At 39.0% G+C, this 26,389-nt stretch overlaps 1 protein-coding gene and 1 long non-coding RNA gene across 3 annotated transcripts in view; one reads left to right on the forward strand and one right to left on the reverse strand.

Moving 5' to 3' along the window:
• LOC144020859 (potassium voltage-gated channel subfamily KQT member 5-like) overlaps positions 1-26,389 on the reverse strand; it is a 169,200-nt gene that overhangs the window by 85,833 nt on the left and 56,978 nt on the right. The gene's annotated exons all lie outside the window — the stretch shown is intronic.
• On the forward strand, positions 21,838-23,310 carry LOC144021240 (uncharacterized). The gene is made up of 5 exons (XR_013284079.1): positions 21,838-22,406; positions 22,547-22,593; positions 22,679-22,720; positions 22,797-22,830; positions 22,924-23,310. It is a non-coding gene; the product is annotated as an uncharacterized LOC144021240 (long non-coding RNA).

Genomic DNA, 26,389 nt, shown 5'->3' on the forward strand with positions numbered 1-26,389 from the left:
ATGTATGTTGAGTTGTCCAAATACTTCTGGACCTGACTATACGTTAGATCATTCACAATATTGTGTATAGACAAACTCTTTTTTTTTTTTTTTTTTTTACACAAAAGATGATGAAATCCTCTTTTCTTATCTTCTGTACGCTGACTTTGAGAGTCAAGCGTTCAGCCTGTCTGACCACAGTCTGTTCTATGCTGTCACGTTTGAAAGCAGTTAAGAAACTATGTTCCATAACAGACAAATTCTACAAGAACAATATGAATAATCGGCCTTTTTTTCCACTTGAAGTTTAGATTGCCAACTATGCTTGCAGCCACCACAAAAGTTGTCTAAAAGCTGTTCCTTGTTTGTGGTATCATTCATGGAATAGAAAAACCTATTATACACATGATCAAATAATTAAGAACAATTGCCTGTGGCAGACAATGTTATCACAGTAACGTCATGCAATCACATAAAACCTTCCATATGTTTGATGCATTAGTCAGTCTACAAAGCCTGCCTTTCGCTATCTTTGAATTTGCCATTTCACTCATTTGATATTTTGATTTGAAGTAAAAATCAAAAAAATATTTTTACAACTTTGCATATTCAAATTTCCATCTTCTCCCAAAGGGAAGATGAACATGTTGCTGTTGACCAATGAGAGAAGAGTGCAAAAGCCCATCTTTTTTGATAGTAATGTATTTATTTATTTATTTTATTATTTTTTTATTATTTTTTTTTCTAAGAGAGAGCTCAGAATTGTTCATTCGGTAGTTTTACCAATTCAACATCTTATCATCATTGCTCTCTCTCTCTTTTTTTTTCTCTTTTTTTTAAATATATTTCATGTGTGCGTGTGTGCGCGTCCATGTAAATACGTGTACATTTATACTCATTAATTCACCTAAAACCTAATAAAAATCCCATTACCCTTCACCTTAACTGGATACTTCAGAGTCTCGCCAGAGTCGTGAAGTTCAGAAGGTCAGGAGACCAGATGAAAGGTCAAAGAAAAGAAAGATAAATCAAAGTAAAATCCAGCACCAACTAAACACTTCCTGCCATCCACATGGTTACAAAATCAGAGTCTTACGCCAACCCCAGAAACCTCTAAATTCCAACAAACGGTGGTCGAGTGGTTAGCACGTCTGCCTCCCATTTCTGAGGACTCCGGTTCGAGTCCAGGCTCCGGCCTTCCTGGGTGGAGTTTGCATGTTCTCCCCGTGTCCGCGTGGGTCTTCTCCGGGTGCTCCGGTCTCCTCCCACATTCCAAAGACATGCATGGCAGGTTAATTGGGCGCTCCGTATTGTCCCTAGGTGTGCTTGTGAGTGTGGATGGTTGTTTGTCTCTGTGTGCCCTGCAATTGGCTGGCAACCAGTCCGGGGTGTCCCCCGCCTACTGCCCAGCCAGCTGAGATAGGCGCCAGTACCCCCCGCGACCCTTGTGAGGAATAAGCGGCCAAGAAAATGGATGGATGGATATCCTCAACCACTTTTTAGACCAACTCACAGCTTTCACCCTCATTTTTTTTCCCAGAAAAACTATGAAGCTTTGCATCTGCTTTTATGCTGTCACAGACTCACACAGGTGGTGTAAATTTTAACTGGCTTTCCTCTTCAGACTAAAGTCTCAGTGGCGAACCCACAAAGACTGAATTTAATCTGCTGATAGCGCCATTAATTGCTCTTCATTTGCACCCACATTGTGCGCCATCTAAACCTCCTATTCACAAAGGATATTGATATTGGGTCTCTAGTTCACCACTCCTGCTCAGCGGCATTTTTAGTGCACTGTCTGCCTTTTTCAGTATCACTATGTTCCAGTTGTTTTTGATTTTTGCCCTTCACTGTCTCAAATCCTTTTGTCTGTAGATCTACAGAACTAGCAGAGGCTAACAAGGAAAGCAGCAGCGCTATCTTGGACTCCCTCCCAGACAAGGATGCTAAGAGATAATGACCATCTCTTTGCAGCAGTTTATTTACAGCCCCACAGGCAGAGTCTTTTGACACTGGGGGTTTGAATAAAACATAACATGTGCATGTATTGCAATAGTGTATTGCAAATAGTGTATAACCTTGCTCCATAGCTCAGCCAGTCAGTTTCTATTTTTCTTCTTCATTTGTAAATGATTATGTTGTATGGGGACCTTGAGTGTCCTGAAAGGTGCATATAAATAAAATGAATTATCCTTGTTATAATTGTTGACTGCAAATAATTGTCATATGTCAATAATTATCAAAGCACAATTATATTTACAATGATGTAACATCTTATAACACTGCTGAAACTATTCACTTCAACATCTTCATTCTATACAGTACGTCTTCTTCTTCGCCATCTTTTTCTTTGTCATCTTTTTCTTAGTATTATCTAGATTATATTTGAATCCATTAAAGGGGCACGATTGAGAGTTTGACTGTTAAAATAACCTTTTTTTTCATCCACATGTCTAATGGACAGGAAGCACTATTGTGGCACAATTGCTGTTGCCCCTATTTTCCTGGACAGTCAAATAATGATGAGAGTTTCGGGTACGAAACTTGAGGTTTCTGCTTGAGCGTAAAGACAGGCGCGTGCACGCTCCTTCTTTTGCTCTGCGGTAACGCTCGGAAGTGTGTGGACAAACCAAGACTGCAGTGCAACCCTTTGTCTCCACACTCCTTTTGTTCGACCATCGGGCCGAAACGTTGGTGACATGCAACGGGAGTATTCCCAGGAGGCGACTGCGGCCCTGGAGAGAAAAATCTCCCCTGCGTGACTGCGTCCCATGACCACGGTCAGGATACCGAGCAGGAAAGGAAAACACCTGTCTAGTGCAGGGGTGTCCAAACTTTTTCATTTGAGGGCCACATAAAGAAACCCATAAGGATGCAAGGGCCACAGAATGTTATGGAGATAAATTGTGTTTAGTCCTAAAAATTATACAAATAATTTATTCGTGCTTTTGCATATTTATATATAAAAAAATACTACAGTATATAAACTATTTTATTTGTAATATACCAGTAGGGTTATTATAGTTTTGGAATTTTTCATTTTAGTTAGTTTTTATTAGTTTTCAGGGTGGTTCTGTTAGTTATTTAATAAAAGCTTAGTTTTCGTTTAGTTTTAGTTACTTTCAGTATTATTATTATTTTTTTTAAATGTGTATTACTTGTGCGCAATATTTCAAAAACACCATGAGAGCGACATCATCTGAAGGTGCTTTTCTATTGGCTACTGCTAGATGACGTCACTTTTGTGTGACATGCTTTCAAACGTCATTATTCCGGTTTATATCAAAATAAATTACTAAAAATCACATCAAAGACTAAAACAAAGGACATTTTTTGCTATAATTATAGTTTTAGTTAGTTTTGTAAACATAACATGTAATTTCAGTTAGTTTTCGTTTTTTTAAAAAGCATTTTCGTTTTTATTTTATTTCATTAACGAAATTGTTTTTTGAATTTTAGTTTTAGTTATTTCGTTAGTTTTAGTTAACTAAAATAACCTTTAATAGTACGTGTTTTTTGACACCCTCCCTTCTTACTTTGACCATCTCCAAACATTTTTGTTTTTATTTTTATTTGAACTGAGTCAAATGCCATTTTTAGCATATGTCGCGGGCCACTAAAAAATGGACGGAGGGCCGCAAATGGCCCCCTGGATGTAGTTTGGACACCACTGGTCTAGTGTGACAAAAAGGTAGGGATATAACGATATCCAAACATCACAATACGATATTGTCACGATATGAAGGTCACGATACGATAATTATCACGATATTGTGGGGGCGTTGGCAATATTTAAAAAAGATCACAATATTGTTATAATAAAGAGCTCATAATAAAAAAAAAGCACAATATTGTGCTTTTGTACACAACAGCAATGCATATAAACCACCTACAATCTCTAATAACAATATTGAGGCACTTACTTGCTAATGCAAGCGCACATTGATCGCTTCACGAGCAAATTAGGTTCCCCTTTATCTGACAATTAGCATATATTTTAAACATAGAATGCCAAAACATCCCTAATGAAAAATAAATTTCACTAATAAACTGGCCACTAGAGGGTGCTAGAACTGTACAAATGGAAGTCAAGCTGACTTTTTTTTTTTAACAGATGTAAAGGTGTTAAAGGGGCATGATTTAAATTTCTGAGGTTTTGCAGATTTGTTGACCCCTCTGGTGAAAAGCGGAATGGAAGCCAGCGATGTGCAAGCGCCCAGTTCCGAGTAGGCATGTAACGATAAGGGCAATATCGTGATATTGTGATATTAAAACTGCCACAATATTGTCGTCGTCATGTTCACAATATTTAAGATGCTAAATGGATGCATAATAATTAATTAAGACTTATTTAAATGTTCTCACACGGGTACAAACACACGCACGCACACACACATATGCTTGTGTAACAGAACATAACTATTAACTAATAAATGAGCTTCTAAAATGCTTGCACACAGTGAAAAGTTACTTTTTTTTCCCTTTTTTTTTTTTTTTTTTTAACTGTGTTGACAGCCAAGCAAGCAATTCCTAAAATACGATAGGGGGCATTAAATATTTAAAGAACATCTGTTTGAATATTTTTCTGTTTTAAGAGACATGGGCAAGCTGTTTACTAACAGCATACTGGTGTATAAAAGAAATAGCACCTTTCTTTTTTTTCTTTTTTTGCTGCAGCTGTTGCCATAACATTTAAACAGGTACAGTATTATTAGTTTTTTTAAAGACAAACAAAAATGTCACTTCATGCCTGAAACCAGCAAAAGTAAAACTTTTCTACGGGGACCGGAGATGTGTATGTGAATGTGGAGGCCTCCTGGGTGATCCATGCTGTATGAATTAAGCACAAGAGTGTGGTACACGTGAAATTAAGGTCGTAGCAAACTATCCTCTCACATATTCCATTCAAAAGATGTCTCTAATTGATAAGGAACAGAATAAATCAGGAAATCCTTTTTTGTTGGCGGGATGGAGGTTGAGCCATATGTTAAGGCTTTTATATTCCAACTGACAAGTGACTAATGACATAAACTTGGTTGAGTGTGGCCTTTAAGTAGAAACAAGAAGCTCTGAAAATATGGAAAATGTTAATTTGCCAGTATTCAACCAAGGGAAAATTCCATGGCATTCAGTTTAATAAAATAAATATTAATAAAATAATAACAATAAATAAATAAATTCAGCATTCAAACAAAGGAAGATTCAATCGCATTCAGTTATGAAACTGCTACTACCACTAGTAACAACAACAACAACAACAACGGACTTGAGAAAATGGCTCCAACACTGCAGCAAGCATATCACACTGGGGCTGAATTGACTTCCAAATTGAATTCATGAATTTCAAAATGTGAGCTGGGAATAATAACCAGCAGCAATGTGGTGGTTTAAAATGTACTGTAGCTTCCAAAAATACTCTAAATAGTCACACATCATCATATTAAAGAGCTCCTAGTTCCTTTTAAACATATTCCAAGAGTGTTGTCAGAGCCCCAATCCACTGCATGTGTGTGCTTCCTCGGCTTATGGCATGCACAGTGAACCCTCAGTTGTTGCGGGAGATATTATTCAGACCTAACTGCGAATGGTGAAAAACTATGATAGAGTGAGACCATTAAAAAAATAAATGCAGAATACTTACATAAAATAAACCATTCCATGTTGCTATAATTTTACTCCTCCCACATGCATTTTAAGTCATTAAAGCACACTACACTCATTAAAACAGTAAAATATTCCTTAGTGCCTGTTCTCGCTCTCTTGCTATAGAGGAGAAGTCAAAATAAACAGCTGAAAAACTGTGGTTACACAAGCGTACACACCCTCTTCTAAGGCCTGGTGCATACTTAAAGATAATTGAGCTATTTTTTTCACCGTTTTGCCCCTTCCCAACCAAAAAACGCAAAAGCAAGACTATCGTATAACTTATGGCATAATGCGCGGTTCAGACCGAACGTGAAGAATCATGCCGTGTTGCGCGTCTCGCGTTTGTTCGTAGGTTTCTGGTGAGCAGGATTGAGAAATCCAGGTCCAGACAGTAATGCTGCATTCGAGGATGGTCGGAAGTTGGAAATATCCGAGTTGAAACTTCCCAGTTCCGATCTCAAAGCATTCGAGGTGAAAGTAAACGACCAAAATGGAGGATAGTGATAAACTGTTTTTTATTTTGGTTCTCAAAACTCAATTTGACCTCCATAAAACCTTTTTGCAAATTTGCTTCATTTATTGTTTTTAATTTTATTTCATAAGCATTCCATACAGTTAAGTAGTTTACCGTATAATTTCATGCAGGGATATAGCGGCAATACTGTCACGTACGTTGCCTTACGTCAGTGCTTCTCAAATAGTGGGGGGCGCGAGGCTCCATCAAGGGGGCCACGTTTGACCTTGGGGAACATGCTTTTTTATTTATTTTTATTTTTTTACTGTCCTAGAATGAAGTGCAATTGCACCTCCACTACATTAGGGGGCAGTGGCGCTCTCATTATTGGCAGAGTGTGCGCAGGGAGCATTTGCTCGGTGATGTAGGGGTTTTGTTTGCACTGAGCATGCGCGCTTTGCACACAGCAAAAAAAATAAAAATAAAAAAAATAAAAAATCTGCACAAATTATTGTATATTTTTGTTTTGCAGGTTAAAGTTTTTTATGATGTGTTGTTTTGCTTCTTACTAGAAAATGACAGAAAATAATTGAGAAGCACTGCCTTACGTGAAGTTATGGCGAATATTTATGAATGAAGAGAGCTATCTAGTTTTATACTCGAGTAAATTGTGCTTTGCCATTCGGTGTCGTCACATTGTAATCCGCCGGTGAAGCCTGGGTCCTTGGTTTTTTCTTCCGACTTCGCATGTAGAAATTCCGAGTTCAAGGGGGCGTTCCCGTACACACTTCCTGGTTTGAACTCGGAAAAGTCCGACTTCTGACCATCCTCGAATTCAGCATAAAAAACCCTGCAACAATTTGGCTTTAGCCACAGGTGCTTCAACTCAAAAAGGTGGAGACGAGCAGTTGAGTCGAAGTAAACGGTTCTGGTCTGGCTTAATAGTTGCTATTAAAAAACAAAAAAAACAACAACAAAAAAACAAGAGAACAAGTGGTGTCTAAAGGGTTTTGCACAGTCGGCCTACTGTACATAATGAGTGTGATTAAATAATATTTGTGATTTAGTTTTGAAAATGACTGTCCCAATGGATGCGTTTGCAGTGTTTTGTTCGTTTCACAGCGTAAGATTGAGGGAGCCACTGCCACTGTCTTTGACTCTCTTCCAACACATTCTCTCGCATCTGTGACTCATGTGGACTTGTGGTATGTGACATTCCCCACTGCACACCGCTGCTAATTGGGATTAGCATATTGCACACCAAAACAATACTGTGGTGTTAAGAGTCCGCCAGGTCCAGTGGCCTTTATTCGCCAAAGGCCCAGTAATCCCTCTGTGTCTGAGAGCAAAGCTGATTAAATCTGACGGAATGGAGCCCATTATGACCATCCACAAACTCTGGCGCTTACTGCAAATCCGACCATGGTACAGATACTGAAGCTGAGCATCTGAGCCAGGGAGGGCGGCTTGTTTGGGCTAGTCGATTAACACTACTTGCTGATTCTTTACCCACTGAGTTGAAGCTGGAGAACATCAGAGCCCGACTGCAGAGCAGTATAGTGGAAAAACAAACATCCACACTTTAAAACATAAACAGATTTTTTTTTTTTTAAACTAAACAAAAACATGTTTTTCCATACCTGCTTCCATATTAATCAGTGACACAAAGCTAAACAAGGTCGTCAAACATCAGTTCCACCACAAAGTACTTTTGTACTTACTCTTATGCCACAAAACAGTTGGCAAAACAGTTTTACGACACCGTCCTCAAGCTCAGTTTACTGTTTGCTGTTTAAGTTGTGAAATTTGTTTATTGTGTTTTAGTGTCTGTTTATTGCATGCTCTGAGTGTCTCCAATCCAAAATTGTAAAATCTGAATTACAGTTGGAAAAAGTGATCTAAAGACAATCTTTTTTTAAAAGGCATGAATGGGGAAACAAAGATTCATTTAATTATTTTTACGACACACTGTGACTTGAAAGTGTAGTCACTTATATGTTTGCTTGTGTGAATACTGAGACACAAGCAAATAGTGCTGTCACTATCGAATATTTTTAGAATCGATTCATCTCAATTATTCAATTGATCGACTAATCTGATTCAATTTTATTTTGCATTAAAGTGTATTGCAAAGGCATTTTTACTCGATTACTGTTTATTAACCAGTGATTGGTGGTTATTTTGTATTTGTATAGCGATTAAAAGATGGGAGATTGATGTTGTACAATGTTAGTGGTTCGGTCATTGTTTTCCAAAGTAAATACAGAAGTTTTCAACTGTCTTATTTCCATAAACACAGAAGATAATCAGTCTTCTTTTATTAAGGACTACAGAAATCAGTAAAATATTACTGTTGATATACTGAAATCACAGGATTTGGGCAATTAAAAAAAAAATAAAAAATGGCTCCAAACGATTACTCAATGATTAAAATAGCTGTTGATTATTTTGATAGTCAATTACTTGACAGCTCTAAGTAAATTATCTTAACTATATCAAGCATCACAATCACACAACAGATTTGAAAGCAATCCAAGTATCAAAACATCAATGCTGCTGAAAGAGTGTCTACCTTAAGCAACTCCAGCCCACTATTTTCTTATCTGTTTCACCATTTTTTTGCCTTGTTTGTTTGTATTTCTAAGCCTTGGTATATTCCTTCTGGTGCCTGGGCAAAGGCATGAATGCACAGTTTGTACTGGCTCGGAGGGATGGCTCCTGTATGCAGTGTAGATCAGCTGTTAGCGCTCAGTGCTAACACTACGACGGCTGCCCGAGCGTGGCCCGACATTGCCCACGGGCTGAAGAGGAAGAGACGAGGATGACGTGCCGGGACAGAGCGTGGTGCAGGGAGGGGACAATGTCAGCCAGTGTGTGTTGAATCTGTCACCAGTAGTAGATTAGTCTCAGTTTTTTGTGAGGCATGTGTAAAACTATCTTCTCTCTGCGAATGTGTGCAGGTTCATGTATGTTGTGTTGTGCTAGAGCACATGATCTACAGTAGCCGACATTTCTGTGTCCTCCTTGCTAGCTGTTTTTTTTTTTAATTATTTTTACCCCTGTAGCCTATTTTCTAATAAACAATGCTGTTGCTGTACATATGTCCCCATTGTTTTACTAATAAGGTTATCTAAACAAATCTATACATGTGTGGTCCCTTTGGAGATAGTTGAGAGATTCCTAAAGTTGGCCCAAACACGTGTTCATTCCATTTTTTTTCTGGTATCTTATTAGAATAGTTGGCTACTAGTGATGTGTTGGTCACAAACGAATCGAGTCTTTTGAACGGCTCTTCAACGTGAACGATGGCAACCGAGTCTTTATCGAGAGCCGTTTACAGAAAGTTTATAGTTACCAATGTATCTAAACTATTACTGTGATGATAAATAGTGGCATGTTATAACCGTATAAATTGCCATCACTTTTTTTGATGGTATAGTTTTAAAAGTATACAGTAGAAGATTCCACTTTAAATTCCTCACATATGCCTTAGCTACATTTTTATTCTCAGCCTGCTTGTCCTCATCCCTTCCAGATCTCATTTTCTGTCTGACTGGGCTCTGCATCGGGATCTTTGTGACCCTCCTCGAACAGGAGCCACAGCTAACACAAACTACCCTGCACCGTAACCTGATGTCGGTCACTGGTATAATGATCCTTTCTTACAATTGGAGCTGTATGAGTTTCCACTATATAGTGTTTGTGCCATTACTACAGCCACATTTTCACAAATTTAGGTTCCATATCTCTGCAGCAAATTTATTTGCGTTGAAGTAGAACGTCATCTACTTGTGACAAACCAAGCAATGAGAACTGGGTTGAAAAGAAACAAATTCCGAAACGAACCAAACAAAAGAGAAACATACAAACAAGCAACAAAATGCACACTGCTGGGTTCTTACTGACGTGCATCACTAGTCCGCTCGAGTGCGCCTGCTTTTCTGCTTCAGTCACGCTGCTCAGGCAGTTACATTAATCAAAATGTGACAATGAGGAAACAAAGCAGGGAACAATTAGTTCAGGCTTGAACTGTGCTCCAGTGTTGATTTAAGAACAAAAAGACACATAAATGTGACACATTGTCTTCAATCACCAGTGCAAATACAGACTTGAGATTTCCTGCAGCCATCGTTGCCAGAGCAGTCTCGCAATCACATCCACGTGCCCATTATCAAACAGTCACCACACATTTGAAAGAGATCCCAGGTTATGCTGACACAAACGCCATCAAGGCCTTTCACAATGACATCAAATTGCTCCATGGCCCAGGCAAAAACATGCTCGGCGGCTCAGTCTGGATTGCTGATAGGATCACACTGATAAAAGACCATAAATAAATCCTCAAATAATGGGCCGAGCATTTCAACACCATGCTACATACAGATGCCTCATTTTTGGGGTGCCCACATCACCCAGCACCGGACTGGTGCAAGCTATAAGTGAGAAGCCATATTGCAAGCAGAAAGAGGCTTTACAAGAGTAGTCTTAGGTAGATATTTACGGATTTCTCCAAAACAAATGAATACAAATCATCCTGGCAAAATAGCTCATTCGTTCAATTTTCTTCATTTAACCAGGTTTAAAAAAAAAAAAAAAAAAAAAAAAAAAAACTCATTAAGATTAAATCTATTTTCACAGAGGGCAGCAAAGACACATAGTAGTCACAACAATATAGAACAAAACAACAGCCATACACCATGAGCACACACGGAACTGAACAATAAATATACACAAAATCCTAATTATTGTATCAAGGCAAGGCAAGTTTATTTGTATAGCACATTTCATACACAAGGCAACTCAATGTGCTTTACACAAGGAAAGACAACACATAAGCATCAAGAAACAGTAGTTAACATTCAGAGGAAGAAAAACAAATGAAAATACAAAATAGACTCAACAACAAATTACTCCCAGAGTAATAAGTTCTGGCAAATTCAGATCCTTTTGTACGATCTTACGAAAAGGGTGTTAGGGTTCCTGGGAGGATTGTGGACCCAAGTGGAGGGAGGCAAGACTACATATGTTTTAATTTTAACATAAAGAAAGTGCAACACAAAATACAAAGTACAAAACAACGCTCGGAGTAAATCTACTAAGTGAAAACTAAACAGGCAGGACGGACGGACAGGCGCGGGAAACGAGGTGTGACCAAGACAAAGGCTGTTTCTCAATATCAAGAACACGGAGTACGTTCTTGTGACGCAACGAGCAGGGTCTTGGTAAGCCCGGTCTCAAGAACGTACTTCCCAAGCACGCATATGTCGCTGGCGTATTTCCGTAATTCATCGCGGTTATATCATGTGACTTGCTTTCAATGGATTTGTACTACTTTTTGGATGTTTCAAAATGTGTTTGTGCAACATACATCGGTTAAAAACTTTACTTACATCCTTGTGATTTCGCGAGACGTCATCAATGGCGGCCCAAGTACTGTTACAATCAAAAGTATGCATAAGCCAAGACCACACGGAATTCCCGGATGTCGTTCTTTTTGGCTAGCTTAAACCAAGGATGCATCGGTTGTTGCTTGGTGAAGGCTTGGCTGTGAATATATCCCAAGATGCATTTCGTACTTCAAGGAACGAATGGGAACGATTTTTCTTCTTTCTTCCCACACACCTGTTTTGTGTTGTGTTTTGTGTTGATTAGGCTGCCTTTGGCAGCTGAGTACACCAGTTTGTTGGACTAATGGGTTATATGCCACGGAAGAGGCGGGACGTGATTTTGCACATCAGTTTATTTCCGGTCGGGTTGCGAACGCGCAACCCAGGGGCACAAAGTCGGAAGCAAAAGTATTTTTGACGCAGTCGAGACGTCGCAAACCGAACCAGAAACAAACTGTTGTGCAAAAAACAGTCCCGCCTCTTCCGTGGCATATACCCCATACTCTTGCTGATCCACAGACTTTGCCCAAGTACTCTTGATCTCACCTTTGATTCCCGTCTCACCTCAGTCTTGTGCTTGTTTTATTTTTTTTTATTTTTTTTTATGGGGTTGTTGCCTTTTGCAAGCTCTTTCCTTTCATTTGCAAGTGTACTACTGTATTTTTGCAGCTGTTTTTTGGAATAAATTTCATCAAACTTGATTTCTTTCCCATGTTTTTGGGATCTGCACACTTGAACATAAGATGCATCATCACAAATTCAGAAGAATCAGAACAAAACCTGCAACTCTCACTGGTATCTTTCCAAAACCCCCCTCAATATTATCATAAATTGGATAAATCCCATGTATAATTTAATTTCAAATGATATTTTAAAATAGTACTCGAAATTATATAACATCTAGTCACGTGGTACAGTTACGGCAATGCGTCATAAGCAGGAAGCTTGCAGTAAGAACAACATCCAGGTATTCCGTCCATTCAATGCTATTGCTTTTTGCGTACTTGCAATTGGAACAGTACTTGGGCCGCGACTGATGACGTATCAAGACATCACGAGGACGTAAGTACGGACAAGAATGCGTGTTGAGAAACGGCCAAAGACTCGCCGAAGACTGAACGAAAGCAGGAAACTAAATACACATAGTAACGAGACAACGAGAGAAACCTGGACAAGACACAAGTGGCTTGGGGAGCTGATTGGGTAATACAAGGGAACGGGAAAACGAGCACAAGAGTACATAATAAAACTTGACGAGACATTAACAGAAAAGGAGATACAAGTAAAACATGACCAGAAACCCAAATCAAAACCCAGACCATAACAAAGGGAGCAGCATATTTGAATGCTCTCGGACCCAACTCTGTCCTGACCCTGGAAACTGTCATTTGAATATTTTTGGGGGGGAGCGCAAACCATGCTTTTATTGTTTACACAAGTATGCATAAGAGTAAGATGGGAGGAGCCTAATATTACATTATGAACAAAAATGAACTAGTGTGAGTCTGTGGACAAATGGCGGTAGACACCGAGCAACAGCATAAAGTGTAAAATGGTGAACACGATTTCCTCAACCAGTAATAAAACGCAGTATAATGGTGCTTTTTTTTGGTTTGTCGAATTTCCTCAGGTGTTGTGCTAGGTTAGGGTTAACCCTAACACCATGCATATTAAACCAGTGTTTCTCAACCCTGGTTCTCGGGGCACACTATCCAGCCTGTTTTCCATGTCTCCCGATTCCAACGCAGGTGAGGATCGTTATCAGGCTTCTCCAGAGCTTGCTAATGAGCTGTCATTGGAATCACCTGCGTTGCAAATAGAGAGACATGGAAAACAGGCTGGATAGTGTGCCCTGAGGACCAGGGTTGAAAAACACTGTATTAAACAACCTATAACACATTGATATTTTTGTTTGTTCGAATTTTTTTTTTCAATATATTTGGTATTGGAGTAATCCAAAGTCATTCAAAGTATTAAAGTTACATACTATGGCATTTTTTTTAAACAGGTAACTAGTAACTGTATCGGAATACATTTTTTTTAAAGTAACCCTCCCTACCCTGGTCATCTGCATACTAATGAAAACAAGCATTTAACACATTCTGAAAGAGATCATTGAGATAAAATCACAGTAGACCTAGAACAGATCCCTGATGGATCCCTTTAGAAACATGAAGAAAGGAAGAAGACAACCCAGTAAAATGAAGGAAATACACTATTATCCTGTCAGCCGGTACTTTCCACAAACCTGACAGCTATCAAATACAGGAGGCAGTTAAGTGCTGGAACCTCATGTAAGAGAAGTGTTTCCGCTTTATCAGCATTGAAGATCATATGACATCCATGAATTGCCTTCTAAACTACTGAATAAGATGAACATCCATGTATTTAGCTCTGACAACACAGAGGAACCAATGAAAGAGAGGAAGATGTGATTGTGCATGCAATCAAAGCATCAAGAGACAACATTAAGTCGACACCAAAGATAATGGTGTCTTGTTCCTGGTCGAAACCATGTCATCTAGCCAGAGGGATTTGAAAAATACATAATTATTCTTTATTGATTGATATAGCCTTGAGTTTTCATCAACAGTGTCCTTTTGCCCTGTGTCAAAGCTAGCATGCCACTGAATACTGTTGAGATCAGCACATTTGGTTGGATTACAGTTTTAAGGCAATCATCACTTCTCAGGCTTTAAAACAAATGGATTTCTGTGCTCTGCTATTTTACATGGATACGTTTGATGTGCCGCAATCATTTCTTCTCTTTTACTGATGGCACAATCGAGCATGTAATTAGCTGATCTGCGTTTGAATCTTGTTTTGGGCCTATATATGTGACATTTGCATGTTCTCCTAGGGCTTTTATGGATTTTCTTTGGCTACTGCCCACAGGCATAAATTGAAGAGGCTTCTGTGTAAATGCAATTGTAGATGGTTAAGTGTAAGTGTCATATACGGTATATGATTGACTGGTGACCAGAGTGTACACAACCTCTTGCCTTTACTCTTACTATTGCCTTTTTTTTTGTTTTTTTTCAAATTTTTTACATTTTATTTTGTGAGATAATAGAATATTAAGATGTAAGTGTCATATACGGTATATGATTGACTGGTGACCAGAGTGTACACAACCTCTCGCCTTTACTCTTACTATTGCCTTTTTTTTTTTTTTTTTTCACATTTTTTACATTTTATTTTGTGCGATACTAGAATATAAAGATGTGAAGGCTATTGGTAACCCAATCCACTTTCTTGACAGTATTTTCAAGCTTTCAAGTGCAATCCCTTTGCGGCAACTTCAACAATGGATTATTTATACACTGTGAAGAAAAAGGTCAGATCTTGGACAGAATTTTATATGGTTAAGAAGGTCGGCACCTGTGGGCATGTACTTTGGTGATCCAATCATTCAGCAGCAGCTCTGCCTAACTGACAAATGACTTTGGAAACCTTTGATCGTTAACAACAAATGGTCCGCACTCTGCACAATGCAACTGAAAACAACAACTGTAAAGATGGAAAGAAGTAGAAACTCCAATCTGAGCAATTGACTCGACTACTGACAAATATCCACGTCTTTACTTTCAAAAAATGTTATGTACATTTCACAGTATGCAGGACAGTATGCTTATGGTCATTTTTGGAGGATTGAATTAGAGCAATTCATTTTGTTCCATCTGTAAGCATTTTCTTCCAGCCTAATGATGTTTGTTTCCGTACAGAGGCCTACGAAACACATAATGGCATGCAAGGAAAGATGTCAGCGTTCATTTGGGCACACTGATGCGGCACCACCTTGAGCTAAGAAGCAAACTAGCCTCTCACCAAATTATATATATATATATATATATATATATATATATATATATATATATATATATATATATATATATATATATATATAAAGCATTCTCTAGTTTCAAAACCCAAGTCGTTGGATTTGCCTCATTTTGCCGTTTCTAATTTGAAACCAACTGGCAGCACTGTGATGTCCCAAGAGTATGATAATTGTATTTCAATTCATTCACATCTCTTTGCTATTCCCAGATTACTTGGGCTAAACTAGATTCAAAATTACATCACAAAGCATAGACTCACACCCTGGAGTCTGAATTGAAGAGGAAGGAGCCAAGGAAATGAGGCCAATTTCCCTGCAGGGCCTCAGTAACCAGGAGATTCTAAACAAGTTCTACACAGCGGAGATATCAAACTGCTGCCTAATAGCTTTGACCCTCCTACATCCTGCTAGGTGTCCCCCTGGGTGTGCTACTAGACCCCTGATTTCCTGTTTTAGGTGTCCTCCTCTCACTTAGCCTTGCAATCTGCATTTTTAGACGGTCTGTATCTCAATCCTGCCCTTATTTTTAGACAGAAGCTACTACAACTACTTGCTCATCATGGCCATAAGTTTAGCTTAATTAAAAGCAAGACATTGGCTTTGGGAAAAGTGAATTGCTACAAAACAGCAGCAAGAAGAGTTGATGCTTTGGCCAGACGACTGGGGCCTCTAAGGGAAGCTTACTAAGCGTCCAGTGGCTGTAAAAAACTGCACACAGCGTGTAGTGCAGACTAGAAGTTCAAGAGTTTCCATCCAAACACGATCGAAGGAGTACGCTAGCGTCTGCCAGCAAGAGCAGCACACTCTTTTTTTCCACAAGGGAGAAGTTATGGAGTGATTTGCATGTCATCCAAAACCAACTCCATTCGGCAGGAAATGAGTGTGCATGGATGTGTGAGAGACGGTCGGCTTAGTAGGGTCTACTTCGCTTGCAGATTACACGCACAGCACTCATTCACCTACGTCAACAAGTGTGCTGTGATAGCGGCGGAGGGAAGGCCGGGTGAAGCGTGGCAGTTCACAAAGCAGCACTTGACACATCCAGCTGCTGCAGAGGTTAAACGCAGCATACCATTGTCAGCTCAACTCTCATGATAACTGTGCCTCAGCTCCAAAATAAATCCGGAATGGATTCTTCATTGAGTCAGCTCCAAAGTCTTATTTCATATCATATCTTCACAGCTGTGGCCACTGTGGATAATTTGATTCAGCAATAAAATCTTTCATTCATTTCTCGCTTGTTCTTGGCGTGCAGGCAGTGATTCTGGAGCACAGTGACATACGCAGTAAAAAAAAGAAATAACATATACACAAGATAGCAGGTTATGACGCATTATCCAAGCCCTAGAACAGTGGTGTAAAAAATAAGGCCCGCGGGCCGGATCAGGCCGCAAAGGGATTTAATCCGGCCTGCGAAATGATTTTGTAAGGTTAAAAAAATAATAATTTCTAATGTCGGACTAATTAATCACAATCAAGATATATTAAATTTGTAACTTCACAAGCAGTCCTCAGATGAGCAATGCAACTTGTACAGGGGAATCGTGCTGGATGTCACTATTTTACACACAACTTAAAGTTACGGTTTGTTTAATAATAATAATAATAATAATAATAATAATAATAATAATAATAATAATAATAATTATTATTATTATTATTATTATTAACATTTATGTATTTATTTTCTTAATCATAGACTGACAAACGTCTTATTAAATACAATACAAATTCAATTACTGGTAACAAATAGACATGGCGTCCTGATAAAGTCATTAACTGCGCCACGCAATGCATTCTGGGAACAATATATATGCAAAACAGGTCGACTTAACACGTCCAGGACTCGGTGTTGCCGCGTTCCATTTGCATTTGTATTATTTTTTTGGAACAATGGATTACAGTTGATCTCCATAATTTAGGGCTGGCACACAAATAGTGAAAATCTGCGTATAATTGACGGCAATTTTTTTTAAGTTATATACCGTTATTTTACCGATGCGGCCTACTTGGGAATATATTTTCCTCCATGCGGCCCCTGAGCTAACATGAGTTTGACAGCCCTGCCCTAGAAGCTTTTGGCTGGAAGAATTTATCAACCAGAGCTTCTTTCTGGCTCTAATAATCACTCAATCACAATGGACTCACTCTAAAAGTGCCTCTGACCGTCTTTCTGTGAGTGCAGACAAGTGGGAGGTGAAAGCGGAACAGATCAAATAAAAGAGGAAAAAGGGATTTGAAGTAGTGCAAAGAACAGACGGGTAAAATACATCAAAACAATGGAAAAAAAAAAAAGCTTTAAAAAAAAATCTATAAAGTTGAGAGAGGGCAACAGTGACAGAGGCCAAAAGAGAATTAAGAGGTGCAAGAGTTTGTGCACGGCCGTAACAATGTTTCTCTTTCACCTCCCCCTCCTTATTTTCCGTCTGAGTAACACGGTCCTCTGGCGGTAAGCCTGAGACCACCAACGTGTTTCCATTTGGCTGTCTGGTCGTCTGCCATGCTGTTTATCAGTCTGTCTGCCTGACTGCGGATTCACACTATCTTCCTCATCTTCCATTCGAGCTTTCCATCAAGTCTCATCCAGCCATAATGTCATCCAAGTAAGGAGAGACGGCACCCTCACAACATAGGGCAGGGTCGGAAAAGGAACTAGACCAGGTGTACCAGTGCTTCTCAAATAGTGGGCCCCCCCATTTATTTTTACTGTCCTAGAATAAAGTGCAATTGCACCTCCACTACATTAGGGGGCAGTGGCGCTCTCATTATTGGCAGGGAGCATGCGCTCGGTGGTGTAGGGGTTTTGTTTGCACTGAGCATGCGTGCATTGCACACAGCAAAAAATCATCACAAATTATTTTATATCTTTATTTTGCAGGTTAAATGTTTTTTTTTTTTTTTTGTTTTTTTTAATATTGTGCTCCTGGGTTAATGTTGGTGATCAGTTTGAATGCATTATTATTTATTGATTTTATGTAATTTTATTTTTCCGTGTCATATGGTTTGACATGGTCAAAAAATGTTTATAGTTTAATTAAAGATTTAATTTTATTTTTGAATTTCAGATGCACTTTAAATCTTTTCTGTTACAATTAATAAAGCTATTAATTGAGAAGCACTGCCGTAGACGTACTCTCACATGTGGGTAGACCATTTTTGTACTTTTTTTGGTACTTTTTAATGAAAACCTTTAATTGAATCATAGTTATTTTCCCCGAGCTATAATTGAGCTTAAAGAGATTACTTTTAGTATAGGGGAGAAACACAACCACCTTAAGACCTACTTATTATTCATATTCATGAAACAAGTAAATAAAATTTAAGTGATCTTTACAATGCATTTTAACATCACCAGATGAAAAGGCAAAAATGAATACAGTCAAATGAATCAAGGCCGAGATCTGGCTAAAAAGGCTGTGCCATATTTTTCAGGTACAATGTGTTTAGTACAGTTAATAAAAAATTATTAATCCCTTGAAACCAGCCGCATGGAGCCGACACACATAACACACACGTCTGACTTAGTGGAAAAAGTAAGGAATAGGAAAAGTTGCCATCTGTCTGAAGTCAGCTATGCAGCCTCCATTATGCTTTGGTTGATGGGTGAAAGGGCAACTTGAAAAGCAACTCAAGTGGAAACACTTTTTACATTCCATATTTAACTCATTATTACACTAAAAGGAGGAATCATTCACATTTTGAAACTCAGACAGAACAATATACAACATCTAAAATGAGAAAAAAAAATGTCATACAGTACATACAAACAATATAGACATCCCTCTGGATTTCACCATGCACTGGTATATTTTACAGCAGCATTTGAATTTCGATTCAGAACAATGTGATTTTCTTATATTATTTTTTGTCCTTTTTTTTTAACCATTGCATTTATCCTACATTCTGAGGGAAGATTAAATCAGAAATTAACTTAATTTTTATGGTGAAGAACATAAGCAGGGATGGGAAAAGTACTGACATTCTGTACTTGAGTAAAAGTACAATTACTTGCATAAAAACCTTGGTAAAAGTAAAAGTACTAATTCAAATAATTACTCAAGTAAAAGTAAAAAGTACAGGCTCTAAATTGTACTTAACGAGTAAAAGTAAAAAGTATTTTTTCCGGATGTTTCCTACTTGTGTCAAGACAATTAAATTTAAAAGATTAACAAACCCTTAAAACTGACTAAATAGTCTCATGAAGGCCTTGCAGCATTTTTTTTTACTCCTCTAGATGGTGCCCTTGTTTAAAGATGCAATGGAAGTTAAGTTTCCACAACTTGCCTTCAATACACATATAAATTATATGCTTAATGATGTTTGCAGGAGGAAACTTATATATTCTCTCTCTCTCTCTCTCTCTCTCTCTCTCTCTCTCTCTCTCTCTCTCTCTTCATATATATATATATATATATATATATATATATATATATATATATATATATATATATATATATATATATATATATATATATATATATATATATATATATATATATGCCCTGCGATTGGCTGGCAACCAGTCCAGGGACACAGCTGAGATAGGCGCCAGCACCCCCCGCGACCCTTGTGAGCAATAAGCGGTCAAGAAAATAGATGGATGGATGGATATATAAGTCAAGGCCAAAATTTGGGATTAATATGTTTCTTACCTCTGTAGACATTATTAAGCCTATAAAAAAAGGCTCTGTGTTTACGTCTGTTTGATTTATTCAAACTTGGAGGTTTGCTCGTGCCCGAAAAGTCACTCACGCTCCTGGCTGTGTGCACGTCGCTGGGGTCCATTCCACATTTCGCCAGAGGGGTCACAAATGTGCAAAAACTCTGAATCTTGCATCGTGCCCCTTTAATGTGATATATTCACAAATTAGACCTTGACACAGACAGTGGAACAAGGAAGAAAACATTTTTGCTCCTGGAACTGAAATATCTGACTTAATTCATTAAATTACAAAGAGAAATATTTCTGTTTTAGATTTGAATAGTTTATTTGTATATCTAGAAAAGCAGGCTGTGTCAAAAGTAATTTTTTGATATGTTGAGGGCCGCTACAGAATGGATGGCGGGCCGCTAATGGTCCCCGGGCCGTAGTTTGGACACCACTGCCTTAAAAGGTAAAAACAAAAAACAAAAAAAACAAAACAAAAAAACCTGCTAAGAGATGCTAAGTTATAAATTATTTGAAATTGCCTCACTCAAATTCATGGCCTGCTACTTCCAATAATAATAATCAACATATTTATTTCATTTTCTGCCTGCGAAATCTGAAATTCACCCTCGTGTTTATGATGGCTTTGAACCAAAAGCAATAAAAACCTGTTAAATATTATCAGGAAAACAAATTACGACTGTTCAATGAGGCACTTCTACTGAGTATTTATCCTGATATCGTGCACCAAGATGTTGCTGAAACCAAATTGCTCACTATTCCCCAACCATGAATATTCAAATTAGATGTTGCATTTGTGTTGGAGAGATTGCTGAAAAATGTCACGAGCATGAGGGTTCCTCCCTGAAACCATGTTATGCACGCACACACAAAAATGAGTAACTGATATATTAAATGTGAATTTCAAGCATGATATCAATGGTCATGCTTCGAGAAATGTTGTTGGCAGGTTCAACTTGGTTGTGGGAAGGACTTGGGTCAGGTGTGTGTCTGGCATTGGGGGCAGACCCAAGTCAAAATGTCAGGACTGATTTTTATTTTTTTTTGCCAGTCCAGCACTCTTAAATTATATTACACACTAGCCTAACTTCATGCTAATTTAAGTGTATTGTTAAATGAATGTAGTTTGACGAGCATACACTGCCTTCTCCGACATACAGTATAATCACCCGTTCATGTGTTGTAGCTACAGAAACCTGTAATCAGAAACAGCACACGTGTAACCATCAGTAGCACTCCATTGCAGATGATCATTGGACAGCACAATAGTGATGGCATCCTGGCCAATTCATTTAAACTCTTAATTAAGTAATACATCTGTTAGAATTTTAAGTACAACTGAATTAAGATCTAGACTTTCTAGACTTTAGACGATCTGATTGGCTAGATCGGGATCGGACGAGATTTAGCATATAATGCAAAATCGGTGTTCGGTTGTCAATCAAGTCAAGTCAAATTTATTTGTATCACACCTTATCATACGAGAGCAATTCAAAATTAAGACAATATTTCCAGACAATATTAGTAGCACAATTTAATCATTTATATAAATACATTGAATTCATATGGAACACAACTGACAAGCTTGTTGGAGTGGCCCTCGACAATTTTTTCCATTTTCTTCCATGGCCTATTGGAAATTGAATTGTTCAAGCCTTGTGTACAATGTAAGAGGACCAATAATGCTATGATGTGAAAAACTGCCATACAGAAAATTGTAGCATTCACACAAGACAGCAACAATAAATTCCCTGACATGATCTAGAAGTCATCACCAGAGAGAAATGCTTGATCTCCACTCAGTGTAAATGTTCATGAACTCTTTGACCGCCATAAACGTTTAAAAACGTTCAGTATAATCCTAGGATTGGCCGCCATAGATGTTAATTGACGTCTACTATGTTTTTTTATGGAAACGGGTGGAGGAAAGCCTTGGGCAGCTGTGCTCCAAGTATCAAGCCGATCGGGTTACGATAATGGGTATTCCTGGCCACTAGATGGCTGTGATGAGTCTTTTGGACAAGATCGGGTAGGAGACAACAGTAGAAGAAGAGAGGCTGAGCAAGAGTGTTGAGGGGGAGAGAATGGCTAACTTGGCTAAGGGAGTCAAAAAAGGCTACAGATGGCAAGCAGCTCACGCTTGATCCTTATTTTCAAAGCTCAAAAGCATCGACCAGTGCTCAAAACCACAGTGATGACGGGGTTAAGTCATAGTTGAAGCGGTGACGCGGCCGTTTCGACCACGTCCTAAGGCCCCACCGGCTAGCGATGCTAATAACGTCCTAAGGCCCCACCGGCTAGCGATGCTAACACCGGAGAAAAGTGGTGCACAACCGAGCACGTCTGCACAGATGACGTTTCATCGGACAATGACGACTACTATGGGTCCGATGCAAGACAGTCTTGGACAGTCTTCCAAAGAACGTGAAGGTAAGCGCTAACATGCTAAGAGATTGCTAGTAAGATTACTTTCCTAACTTTCTCGGGCGATCTGCTAGCAGCGTGTGTAAATGTGCTGATATACACTAAAACATCTATTACCTATACAAACGTGAATGTATATTTTATAGATCGTGCTCACAGCAACGTCCGACCGCTGGTTCTTCGACAAAGAAAGGTAAAAAAAAAAAACGTTTTCAATACACCGCAACAATAAAAGGAAAGTCTTTCGATAGTATTGTAATTGTATATGTTTCTTTCAGCTCCTACCCAAAGTGACCCTTCTCACATTGAGCAGAACAAAGGTAAAAAGAAAAAAGAAAAAGATTCTCCACAGCCCTAATAAAATATTTGATGGTAAACGTCTTCTATAATTTACAGAATGTGCATCAACCAATACATCGAAGAAAAAAAGGTAAACATGCACACACACACACACACACACACACACACACATTGCATCACAGTGCTCTAAAATAATACATGATATTGAAATGTATATTTGCAGATCCCAAAGTCTGGCTGGCTTGAAGTTGATGAATTCGGCTGGCAGCCAACCATCTTCCCCTTTGCTGCAAAACCAGGACCAAGGGATGCTGCAGCAGAGCTGAATTCCCACCTGCCAGCTGACATCCTGGAGCTCTTCATCACGGATGAACTTCTCCAGCACATCGTTCATCATACCAACCTCTACGCAAATCAGTCCATGCAGAAGCAGACTGACAAAAAGTGTTGCGCACGTGTAAATAGTTTGCAAAGAGTTTTCCAAATTGTTTGTTCGGATTGCTACTGTTGCATGTAAATAAACTGTTATTTTGCAATCAAAAAACATTTTTTATTGTTGGGGTAGTGTTTTATAGAAGTTTAGGTGTTTGTAGAATCACTCATGCAAAAAAAAAAAAGTGCCAAATTCACTAGAGTGCATGAAATAACATCGTTTCACAAAAAGCTTGATTTCTCCGTATTTTGGAAGAAAATTGAGGATTTGGGTGAAACAAAGCTGTTTTCTATTGTTGATTACTGAAGATCCGAATAAGGTAGAAACAAACTTTTTTTTTAGATGAAAGATGAGACTTCAATCTTTCATTTGGTAGTATCCGCGTTTCCATAGTCCTAACACAACATTTTCTGTGGAGCTTGAAAGATCGGTAAAATTATGTAAATCAGCTGGCAGTATGGGTTACCTTTTCCGAAAATGGCTGGTAGTCAAAGAGTTAAAATGGCAACACTGGCCATTTCCCACCCAACTGGAAGACTTAACCGTTGAAGTGGTCTCTTATATATGGAGTCACAGGAGTGCCAAAATTAATAGGAAATACAAACACAATCAATAAAAGAGAATATCAATCAGTAAAAGAGAACATTTACAAATGCAGATATATAAAGACATTCAATAAAAGAGAATATTTACTAATGCAGACAAACAACAGCATTCAATGAATTAACATTTACAAATACAGACATACAAAGGCATTCAATAAAAGAGAACATTTATTCCTATTAATGTTGGCACTGGGTTAGGGTTAGGGCTCTATAGAGTCACAGGAGTGCCAACATTAATAGGAAATGCAAAGACAATCAATAAAAGAGAACATTTACAAATGTAGTCATATGAAGGCATTCACTAAAAGAGAACATTTACAAAAGCAGTCATATAAAGACAAATAATAAAAGAGAACATTAACAAATAAAAAAAATCACCATTTTGCTTATTCCGTTTTGTTATTGCATGGATTTGAATGCCTCACGTCTCGGAAAAACAAATGCCCCGCCCATAGCAACGGCCCTGGGCGGACCATTTGTTTTTACGAATGCGTGCTTGTCAAGACTGTCTGAAGTGGTTTTGGAAAAAAAAAAACCCGCCCCTAATCTGTCCAGCCTGCCTAGTTGATACCCGATCACACGATTCCCCATGGTTGCTCAGAGCGTTTTATTGATTGTGTTTGTATTTCCTATTCATTTTGGCACTCCATACTCCATACTTACACTCTATGCAATTGTGTTTATGCAGTATACATACACATAAGTCTCATTACTTCATACTGAGCACTGCTTACCCCGGGTTTTCACCGGATGCGGTTGCGGTGCCATTGCGGTGCGGTGCGTCTTGACTGCGTGCTCCGGACGGGTCAATTTTTTGTCAATCCACACCGGCTCCGCACAGCTGCGGTCCGGCAGCTCCGTCGCCGCCCACTTCCCAACGTGTCTCGCGGGACCGCGCGCGCGCGATCATGTGGCATTTCACAACGAGAGGTGGACTTCTTTTGATTTAACCTTTTCTTCTTCTTCTGCTATGAGATTCCATGCAGCATCCTTTTTTGGGTTGTCCTTGTAAAGTATATTAATAACGAGAGTCGGGTCAGTGCGGGTCCACTCTTTATTTCTGTCTTCCGCGTCCGGCTGCCGCTCAGTACGGCAAGCGAGACGGGCACAACAAGCAATCGCGAACATCAAACTCACAATACATTACAATCCTTATAAAAAGGATGTGCCGTGTCATATATTATTTTGTGGTTTTCCACCTCCAATATAAACCTCTCCTCGTCCATGTTCGCTGGTGTCTAAACCGTGAATGAGCACATGGCCCGGCGACGCCCACGTCACGTTTTGCTGAAAAACTTGCGAAATAGGAGCTGGCAAGTGTTTTATTCTGAAAGGTAACCGGAAATTTATTTTGAAACTGCCTCGGTCTTCCTGTCCCGCTCGATGTGTTTTGTGCTAGCTTGCCATTTGCCGGAGGCCTACCGCTGCGGCGTCCGGCAAAAATAGAAAATAGGTCTATCCTTGCGGAAGGCCTGCGGCACGCCGCAGGCCTTCCGCAGTCGCCACGCAACGCACCCGCAAGCGGTGTAAACTGCACCATTCGAATGAATGGAATCTAATTGCTTGCGTCGCCGGACCGCACCGCAACCGCACCGCAACCGCACCGCAACCGCACCGCAACCGGTGAAAACCCGGGGTAAGGGCAACACATACAGTATGTCTGCTTTGGCGTGCTTTGGTGACTCCCTTCACTCCATCCAAAGGAAATGGACTTCTGCTTTTATGACCACTTGTATGCTACACCTACACCCTTGACTGAGGAGCCGCAGGGAAAACAAACAAACAAATATATTCACTTCTGCAGAAAGGTACCCAAAGAGTAGCATGAAGGTTTACTTTGCTACAGTCAAGGATGAAGCGGTGGTATCAGTATAACAGTTTATAATACAATCGCCTTCAGCTGCATCCAAAGCAAGTCAAGGCCAACATTTGTGAGCAATAAATAAACAACTCGTGAAGAAGCTGAGTGCACAGGCTGTAGTGCTCGTTGAAAAATTAACTCTTTCAAATTAAGTGCCCCCTTGGGAGACAACAGTCAAATAAAAAATGCCAGTGTGCCCAGCAGTGGGGAATGGCACAGTGCTGTTTCAAGGTGACTGACTATAGGCTACAGTAATCTACAGTATACAGGAAGACACATAAACATGCAAAGTAGAAGACTTGTGGTAATGACAATGTTTAAAATGTGACCTGAGTGAGAGAGGCGCAGTATTTCGCAATTTAGCAATAAGGTTTAGTGGGATGACTCCTGGGTTATCGGTTACATCACTTTTTTTTCTTTTTTTTTTTTTTTGCTTTGTGAGTGAGCCAAAATCTTGCAAAGACAGTCAGGGACAGTTTCTGTCATTTATTGAATAAGTCAAAAACACAAACATAAAGGGAGTGTGCGTGTACTTACATGTTTAAATAATTACATGTATGTCTTCTGATATCTCTACAGATTACGTTGCTATTAGTTAATGTTCTGAGATGTGTGGCATTATGCATACCTCCATGAGGGGTGGAAATCTGAGGCCAATTCGATACATATCTCAATACACGGGTTGCGATTCGATTCAAAAACGCTATCTTTATAAGCAGAACGGTTTGATTCGATTCAAATAAGTTTGTGTCATGTCTGGGTGAAGTTTGAGTTCATTCTGTTAAGTTGG

Source organism: Festucalex cinctus, chromosome 6 (genome assembly GCF_051991245.1).
Source record: "Festucalex cinctus isolate MCC-2025b chromosome 6, RoL_Fcin_1.0, whole genome shotgun sequence".
Taxonomy (NCBI): domain Eukaryota; kingdom Metazoa; phylum Chordata; class Actinopteri; order Syngnathiformes; family Syngnathidae; genus Festucalex; species Festucalex cinctus.